Raw genomic sequence first — 8,870 nt, forward strand, 5'->3', positions numbered from 1 at the left:
AGAGAGAGAGAGAGAGAGAGAGAGAGAGAGAGACAGAGAGAGACTGAGAAATAAAGAAAGAGAGAGAAACCGAGAAATACAGAAGAAACAGAGAGAGAGAGAGAGAAGAGAGAAACCGAGAAATAGAGAGAAACAGAGAGGCGAGGAGAAGGAGAGAAAAGAGAAAACAAGAAATAGAGAAACAGAGAGAGAGAGAGAGAGAGAGAGAGAGAGGGAGGCAGAGAGAGAGAAGAGAGAAACCAAGAAATAAAGACAGAAACAGAGAGAGAGAAACAGGAGAGAGAGAAACCCAGAAATAGACAGACAGAAAGAAAACAGTGACAGAGAAAAATAGAGAAACAGAAGGAGAGAAACAGCGAGACAGAAAGAAACAGACACAGAAACAGGGAGAAATAAAGGCAGAAACAGGAGAGTGGGAAGAGAGAAACAAAGACAAAGAGAGAGAAAGAGAGGGAGAGCAAGAGACACAGAGGAAGAGACAGAGACAGAGACCGAGGGAGAGAGGCTCGCCAAGGGATGGGCTGTGCGGTGGTCCTTTTAGGGCTGTGTCCCAGGCCCTCGGAGAAATAGCGAGGCAAAGAAAGCAGGAAAGTTTTGGGTATTGGCCAGGCTCCGGAGCAGAGCGTCAAGGGAAAACGCTCAGGTTACTAGATCCAGCCCATACCTTTGCGCAGAGCCCTGACCTGGCCCATCCTACTCCGCGGTGGGTGAACGCGGCCCGGGTCCAGGCCCTCGCAGTGTTAGTCCTCAGTCTGTCCTAGCGTTGGAGGTAGGAGGAAGAGGAACTGAAAAGCCAGTGATTCCCATTGAGCTGCATCCCCTCTGCTCCGCCCCAGTGAAGCCCTCTAGGGTTGGAGGGAGTGTGTGTGTGTGTGTGTGTGTGTGTGTGTGTGTGTGTGTTAGTGTGCGCGCGCACGCATCACCTTATATTTTAGACTGTCACCTGTAGGAGAGAGGAATGGGAAAACACGTTCCCCCGTAGTTAAAAGCAGAGATGTTTCATTACCTGTATTTTTCAAGTCTAGACCAGCACACAATAAAAATATAATGCAACCCGTATAGATACTTTAAAATTTTCCACTGCTCAAATTTAAAAAAGCAGTTAAGTTGCATTCTAAAAGTAGGAAGAAACTGGTGAAATTGTATGTACTTCACTTAATTCTAATGTATCCCAAGTATTAATCAATATAAATACTATTTGCATTTTTTCAAACTAAGTCTTCAAGGATCAGAGTGTAACTTACACTTCTTGCACATCTCAGCTTACACTAGTCACATTTCAGTTGCCCTATAAACACAGCTTGGGGCTAGTGTGCAGTGCTAGTGTACATTGGAGTTCATCCCAGAATTGAACTCAGGACCTTGTGCTTGCCAGGTAGGTGCTTGTGCCACTGAGCTATATCTCCAGCCCTGCCACCTTAGTTGCTATTACTACTTTTGAATGTAGATAGACACACAGAAAATGAGAAATGATTACTGAAACCAACCTTGATGCTTCTCAGCGTTTTGCCTTTTACTCCTCATATTCAGTTATTCAGAACTTTCACTGAGCATCTACTATATACCAGGCTCTTACCACTCAAATTGTCCCCAAGCCCTAGAAGGTTAAATAAATGCACTCATGTCACATTTATTTTTGATTCTCATTTGACTAAAATCTGTCACCCAGGGCCAGCAGCAGTCACTTGTAAAGCCAGCACCTATAGCCAGACCCTGCACACTGCCCAGAGTATAAGAAAAAAACATCAAATGAATTTCCTTCCCTTCAGCATCGGAAAGGTCCGATGGCACTTCTGCTTATGGTTTCAGCTGAAGAATTACTCATTTAAAGAGAGAAAAGGCAAGCTTTGCAGGGAACTAATAATTAAACAGTCCCTGTTTCATGTCAGCCTCAGCTGAAAACTGTCATCCAAGCTGAGACTTAGTTTCCCGAAAAGATAACCCGATTGATGATCAAAGGAAGAGACTGTTTCCATTAGCCAAGTTGCCTATACTATGGCCTTCAGAATAAAGGGAGAAATGTATTTTAGAAGGATCTGAGTAACGCACTTTACTCATAACATTTTGTATTATATTGCTTGTTGTCTGTTGCAGCTTCCCTCCTGAGTACTTTATTTTAAGCACTACCAAAGTGGATGACATGTCTACAAAAAGAAACAAGAGTTGCTGGCTGCTCCGAGAAATGCATCTTCAAAAATAAGGCTTTTGCACTGTAAATTAGGAGATGAACCCACACGAGAACACATTCAAAGAAGGGATACTCAAATCACAGCATCTCTAATACAAAAAGGACTAAATCCACCCAATTCGCTTATTCCAGGGGGGGCCAGTCTAGTAGGGCTACAGAATTTCTTGTCTCTCCTGAAGTTCTCTATGCTGCCTTTTCCTCTCAGTTATTAAAAATGCTTCATCAAGTGATAGAGAAAAAAAGGAATTCCTGGAATGGAGGCTTAGAACTTTGAAATATGGGAGATCCTATACCATTTCTTAAGTCTGAAAAATAAGTGATAGTATGGTTTTTAATCTCCCTCTTATTAGCATTCCACAACTTTCCCTATCAAATCTTGAAAGAGTAGCCAAATTATTACCAGGGGAAAAAAGCTCAATAAGCCAAAAAAAAAAAAAAAGCCTTTTAAATGTCTTTTCTTCCCACTCTAAGCCATCCTAATTCTATGATTAGGTTTTTTTCCTTTTTTTTTTTTTTTTTCCTGGTACCGGGAGTCGAACTCATGACCTTATGCTTGCCAGGCAGGTGCTATGCCACTGAGCTAAATCCCCAGCCTCTACGATTAGGTTTGACACAACAAACTTCAAATAATAAAACCGAATTAGGCTAGGCATGGTGGCACATGTCTGTAATCCCAGACTCTGTGAGGCTGAGGCAGAAGGATTGCAAATTCAAGCCTAGCCTGAGCAATTTAACAAGTTAGAGAGACTCTGTCTCAAAATAAAAAAAAATAAAAAGACCTGGAGATGTTGCTCAGTGCCAAGACCTTGTGTTAAATCCTCAGTGCCACCAAAAAAAAAAAAAAAAAAAAAGCATAATTTGTATAGGTCGGTTTTGTATTTATAAGTTTATTTACATAATATTTATTTTATTTGCATATTTATGCTATATATGTGTGTGTTTATTTGTTAAATTAAGTTTATTGGCACATTTTAAACATACATAATGATAAAATTAATCATAGGGAATTTGTACCTGTACATGATATATTTTGATTCCTCTTTTTTTTCCCAATCCCCTCTTTTCAACCCCACTTCCCCTTGCTATGTGTGTTTATTTCTATACATTGTGAGTTTCTGGTGTTAGGGATTAGAAGGCCTTTTGAATTCTGCTATGTGGTATGAGAAGATCTTGTAAACATTTTCCAAAGGTACTTTGTGCATGGAGCTGAATATTTGGTATATTTTTGATAAAATGATGAGTTGTTTATATTTTGTTTTAAATACTGTTCCTAACACTTAAACCCTATTGTTAATGCAATTCTCTTAAACCCTATTGTTAATGCAGTCAAGTTAGTGGACAAAAATGGTACAGACCCAGCCACTCTAAAGGGATAATAATGAATTTGTCTTATAGTGACCAAGACGATACCTTAAAAGGACACTGAAGGTAAACCATTTGAAAGACATTCTTAAATAAGTTAAAATTGGGAAGGCCACTGTGTAAATAACAGAAAAACTCAAAAGCCATAAGAAAAGACACTGGTACAATGAACTGTATTGGATTTTAAATAATTCTGTATGGCAAAAATTATAAGCAAAATAAAAAGACAAATAACAAACAGGGAGAAAGTATGTCCAGTAAGTAAAACTGCTGCTGTTGTTGCTATTGGTGATGGTGGTGATGATGATGACCTGACCATTTGATAAAAATGACCCCAAATGATCAGTGCTAAAACACTAGGACTGCCATGGACATGAGAAATTAATGAACCTAATACATCCCATGTTGCTATGTAAAAGTAGGCTTATCTAATTCTAGAAACAGTTTATGGCAAGAAAGAAAAGATTATTTAAAAAAAAAAAGGATTGAGGAGAACTGAGGCTGGGCATGGAGGTGCGTGCCTGTAGTCTCAGCACTTGGGAGGCTGAGGCAGGAGAACTGCCAAGAGCTTGAGGCCAGCCTGGGCTACGCAGTGAGTTCAAGGTTGTCCCGAACTGCATAGGTGAGACCCTGCCTCAAAAAACAAAAAAGAAATTACACTAGAAAATCAGATCCATGCCAAGTCTGTTTTCTTTTGGAGTAGGGAAGGTGAAAAGCTAAGGCAATGAGTATTTATTGAATGTCTACCACATACTCAGTTTTGTGTGAAATAGGTTAAAGAGATAAGGTAGACACGTGCAAGGAACAAAGAAATGTAAGAAAAGTAGAAGCCTCACAGGTGTTGCAAATATACACACATTTTAAAATATGCAAAACTAACAAACAAAAACAAACTGTGCAGGGCTTCTCTGAGCATTTTACTTAATTAGGAAAATAACTTCACCATGAAAATGGTGTAGACTCACTTGTCTTAGTAATTCAGATAGGACAATTCTGAGCAGACCGGAAACCCAAGAGCTCTGTGATTCAGGCAGCTCACATCCACAACTGCAGAAGCTCTGTCTCATAAAAAGCTGAGACTGCGTCTTCTCTCCCGTTTCAGGTCAAGGACTGAATTTCTTTTTTTTTTTTTTTTTTTTTTTTGGTTTTTCTCTGGTACTGGGAACCGAACTCACGACCTTGCACCTGCCAGGCAGGTGCTTTGCCGCTGAGCTAAATCCCCAGCCCCAAGGACTGAATTTCATTTACTGTAACCTCAGTGTTTACCAGGGCACAGTTTTGGGTTTTCCTAAATTTAACACAAATACTTTTATAATTGGTTGCCATAGTCTTGGACAGCTCCCAGGTAAAAACAATACTTTAATGTTGTTTCTAGGTTCGTCCTTATTGGCTGAAAGGCAAGCAGCTCCTCAAGATGCTATGGAAATAGGATGTCTGGGTTTTGTTTTCTTTGTAATACCATGTGGTTTTATGGAGAAAAATAGAAATAACAGACTGGTGAATTTGGGGAAAAGTTTTCAAAACTTGATTAAAATTTTATCTCCACTTTATACTCTGGGGTCTTAGATTATCTGTTATTATATGATTTATTATAAATTATTATTATAGATGTTTAAAGTTCATTTAAAAGTTCTTTCAATAATTGCTTTCAAGAAATAAATAAATAAAATTGCTTCCATCTATGTCCTTTCTGGAAGGCTCATACTTCTCCATCCACATAGATAATCTCCATACAAATCTAAATCTAGTTCATTCCATTCTTCCCCAGAAAAGCACCCTTGTTTACAACATCTAGTCCTCAAGGTATTAATAGATGTACAACTTACTGGTCTTTTGCCATGGGCTAAATATTACATTAATATGTCTATCTCTTTTCATGACAGAATTCTGTTATCCTGCCTAGACTGTGCATTATGCTTTTCTATAAGACATTCAAATAATTCAAAAATCAACAGCTATAAAGTTGTGAAGTGAAAAATCTTGCCCTTTCTGTCTTTTCCAGCCACCCAAATCTCCCTTTGAAAGCAGCCAATTATTGCTTTTTTGGTATTCTTACAGAGATATTTTAAGCATATACATGCTCATGTTTGTTTGTTTCCAGTGTTGGAAATTGAACCCGGAACCTGTGCACTTGTGTATAATGGGCAAATATTGTACCACTGAGCTACATCCCCAGCCCTCCTTCGTCTTTTTGCATAAAGGTAACACATTGCGTATTCTTTTGCACCTTGTTGTTTGGGTTTGGTGCATTCTCTTTAACTCAACAATTAAAAAAAAAAATAGATACACCATGATTTAATTAAGGTAATAATATATTTTAAATGTCCTTAATCTTTTGCTACTACAAACAACACTGTGATAAACAATCACAAATCTACATCATTTTGCACATGAATGAGTATATCTATAGGAATTTCTTAGAAAGGAATTGCTCTGTCACATTTGCTTGTAGGTATGTATTTATTTGTGGGGTTTCAGGCTGAGCCCAGAGCCTCATGCATGCTAAGCAAGTGCTTTACCACTCAGCTACATCCTCAGACCAAATTAGGAGTTTTGACAGGCTTTGCCATAAAAAGAGTATGAATTCCTGCTCCCCTCTGTGTCACAGTAGTGAGCTCTAAGTGGTCCTCATGCAAATGATCAACGGACAATGCACTCTCGTTGTTTAGTAGGTCACTGAATTATTGTGAGCCTTCATTAGAATATTTTAGAATTCTACCTGCAAAGTGGGGGTAATGTTGCCCACCTCAGAGACCTTTTGAAGGAACTATTTTATGGTGAAAATCAGGAAAAGAGCTTTGAATACTGTCCAGCAAGATGAAAATGTTATTAGTAAGAGTAATAGCTTCTAACATTGCTCTTCTAGCACTTACTGTTCAGATAGACACTGCATTAACTTCTTCAATATGACCTCGCTAATCCATGCTGCAAAGTAAACATAATTGACTTAGTTTTACATGCAAAAAGCTGAAAGTCAAAGAAGGGCCATACGAGGCCACAGAGCTGGTAAGTGGCAGAAGAGGTATACAAATCCAGCCTCCCACAGCTCTAGGACAGGGATCTTTCTGCTGGACCACATTTTAAATATTTGCTTATTTGTTTGTTTGTTTGTTTTGAGTTTTTTGAGAAAGGGTCTTGACTTGGCTGACCTTGTCAGCCAAGGCTGGACTTGGACTCTCTATGTAGCCCAGGCTGACCTCAGACCACTTACCTCAGCGTCCCAAATGCTGGGATTGCAAGTGTGTGTGCCACTATGCCCTGCTACTTATTTAAATCTTAAATTAATAAACCACTAGTATTTTTTGGCCTTTTTGAGATAGGGTCTCGTTCTGCAGTTCAGGCTGGTCTTGAGCTCACTTTGTAGCCCAGGCTGGTTTTCAACTTGCAACGATCCTCCTGCCTCAGCCTCCCGAGTGCTGGGATTACAGGCATGCACCACCACACCTGGCAAACCACTAGTATTGCTTTGATGTTTTGCATTTTTTCTTTAAAGCACCTATCCAATACAATGAGCAACAGTTTTATGCAAGACATATAATTTGAGGTGGACTCCCAAGGACTGGGAGGATCTGGCCAAGTGGCAAGGAGTCAATGAAATCACTCCAACTAAGGCAAATGGCACACACACGAACTCAGAGGTAACACGGAAGGCAACCTTGGCAACGTGCAGAGAGAGCGTAAGTACAGTGGAGACATGGGGTTGTGCTCAGAGGTGTGGTCAGGATTTTACAAATGAACAAGATAGGAGGCTGTTTTTAATTTTGAGAACAATGGGGTGAGGCTAGGAGATCAGCGGAGGTTGTTTTTAGCAGAGCTGTAAGCATGAATGATAATGTTTTAGGAAATTTTATCTCACTTCTCTGTACATGAAAAATTAGAGGAAATGTAGTGATTGCGGTAAGTGACGGAAGTATTGATGTTTTCAGACAGAAGTCTACTCAGTCAATAAACAGCCATTCATTTGTGCAACAAATATTTCTAGTCCCTTTCTACAGCTGTCAGCCATAGCAGTAGTAGCTCAGAAGACATAAATATAAATGCAATATAGCCTCTGCTTTTAAAGTTTTTAAATTTTATAGTAATGACATGATCTGAATTGCTGAATTTCTCTAACTCTTCCCTCCTTCTTTCCTTTCTCATTTTCTTTCTTTCTTTCTTTTCTTCCTTTCTTCCTTCCTTCCTTTCTTCCTTCCTTCCTTGCTTCTCTTCTTTCTTTCACCTCTCCCTCCAATCCTTTCGTCATTAGCCACAGGGATAACTCAAAACTGCAAATCTGATTAGATTAGCCCATGTTTAAAATCCTTTGGTAATATATGTATATTTAATGGTAATAATAGTAACAATAACAAAACAACCCTCTGGTAGTTTCCCAGTCCTATAAAGCTCTTTAACATGACAATTCTCTCATCTTTACCCCTCTGCCAGGAACAGTTACTGCTTTACCATCTCTCACTGCACACTGGCTTGCTCATACGCAGTTCTCAGCTAACACATCACTTCCAAAAAAAGAAAAACTCATTTCCTCCCAGAAAACTCCCTTGATGCCACCAGGTAGCTAGGGTCCCCTTCCTCTGTGCTACCGCACACTTCTGATGCCATATTCTATCCACAGTATTGTAATTACTTCTTTTTTTTATTTTTTATTTTTGTCTTTTTGAGACAGGGTCTCACTCTGCAGTTCAGGCTGAACTTGAGCTCACTTTGTAGCCCAGGCTGGCCTCAAACTTGCAACAATCCTCCTGCCTCAGCCTCCTGAGTACTGGGATTACAGGTGTGCGCCACCACACCTGGCTGTAATTACTTCTTTAGTTGTCTCCTTCTCTAGGCTTTGAACTCTCTGAAAACAGGACCAATTATATTCCAAGTATCTAGAGCAACAATGAGTAAATGGTAAGTATTTGATGGATATGGACTAACTAACTGCATTGGTAAGTGAATATATAAGTGCACAAGTAAAACAGCCAGCCTAGAAGACATTACTTTGGTTGAGAAAGACATAATATTTTCTATCACTTATAAAATGGCATGTGGGCTAGTCAATCCCTGGTTACCATTCCAATAGCAAATGGACCAGAGATCCTAATCCTAGTTGGTGATGAAGTTTAGTGATAGAGATAGAACTGCTAGCTTTAAAAAAAAAAAAAAAAAGCTATTGGGAGGGTGGTTGTTACTACAACTTTTAACTTTATTAAATACCACAAGCCTGTAGTAAGCACATAGGAAATACTCAGATTCCAGTGGGTGTAAGATCTGTAGGCTCCAACCATGATGGTTTATATGGCTCTTTGCATTTTTTTTTTAGAATCCTATGATCCCAAAA

Source organism: Chinchilla lanigera, unplaced genomic scaffold (assembly GCF_000276665.1).
Source record: "Chinchilla lanigera isolate Chin_1 unplaced genomic scaffold, ChiLan1.0 scaffold00011, whole genome shotgun sequence".
Lineage (NCBI taxonomy): Eukaryota > Metazoa > Chordata > Mammalia > Rodentia > Chinchillidae > Chinchilla > Chinchilla lanigera.